This window comes from Centroberyx gerrardi, unplaced genomic scaffold (assembly GCF_048128805.1).
Source record: "Centroberyx gerrardi isolate f3 unplaced genomic scaffold, fCenGer3.hap1.cur.20231027 Scaffold_75, whole genome shotgun sequence".
In the NCBI taxonomy this organism is placed as follows: Eukaryota; Metazoa; Chordata; class Actinopteri; order Beryciformes; family Berycidae; genus Centroberyx; species Centroberyx gerrardi.
The window spans coordinates 56242-57304 of record NW_027605211.1 but is presented as its reverse complement, the minus strand read 5'-3'; positions in this window follow the sequence as shown (position 1 = coordinate 57304).

The window sequence follows — 1063 nt, the reverse complement described above, 5'->3', positions numbered from 1 at the left end:
TTCCCCCTCTCTGGTCTTGGGGACTTAGCCTGTTTGCAAAACCACCCCTTACCGTGTCACTCGCCCAAACACCAGAGAGGCCGAGAAGCGGGGCCACTGCCCCCGCTGTTCCCCCTCTCTGGTCTTGGGGACTTTGCCTGTTTGCAAAACCACCCCTTACCGTGTCACTCGCCCAAACACCAGAGAGGCCGAGAAGCGGGGCCACTGCCCGCGTGGTTCCCCCTCTCTGGTCTTGGGGACTTTGCCTGTTTGCAAAACCACCCCTTACCGTGTCACTCGCCCAAACACCAGAGAGGCCGAGAAGCGGGGCCACTGCCCCCGCTGTTCCCCCTCTCTGGTCTTGGGGACTTTGCCTGTTTGCAAAACCACCCCTTACCGTGTCACTCGCCCAAACACCAGAGAGGCCGAGAAGCGGGGCCACTGCCCCCGCTGTTCCCCCTCTCTGGTCTTGGGGACTTTGCCTGTTTGCAAAACCACCCCTTACCGTGTCACTCGCCCAAACACCAGAGAGGCCGAGAAGCGGGGCCACTGCCCGCGTGGTTCCCCCTCTCTGGTCTTGGGGACTTAGCCTGTTTGCAAAACCACCCCTTACCGTGTCACTCGCCCAAACACCAGAGAGGCCGAGAAGCGGGGCCACTGCCCGCGTGGTTCCCCCTCTCTGGTCTTGGGGACTTAGCCTGTTTGCAAAACCACCCCTTACCGTGTCACTCGCCCAAACACCAGAGAGGCCGAGAAGCGGGGCCACTGCCCGCGTGGTTCCCCCTCTCTGGTCTTGGGGACTTAGCCTGTTTGCAAAACCACCCCTTACCGTGTCACTCGCCCAAACACCAGAGAGGCCGAGAAGCGGGGCCACTGCCCCCGCTGTTCCCCCTCTCTGGTCCTGGGGACTTAACCCAAACACCAGAGAGGCCGAGGAGCGGGGCCCAACTCTACCCGAATTTCAACCCCTTTTTCGGACCCAGAGACCCGGGAGCGGCCCCCTATCTCCAGGCGGCTCTCCACCTCCCTTTTACCCGATTTAGAGCCCCTTCTTCGGCCACACACACCTGCTATCGGCCCCCTA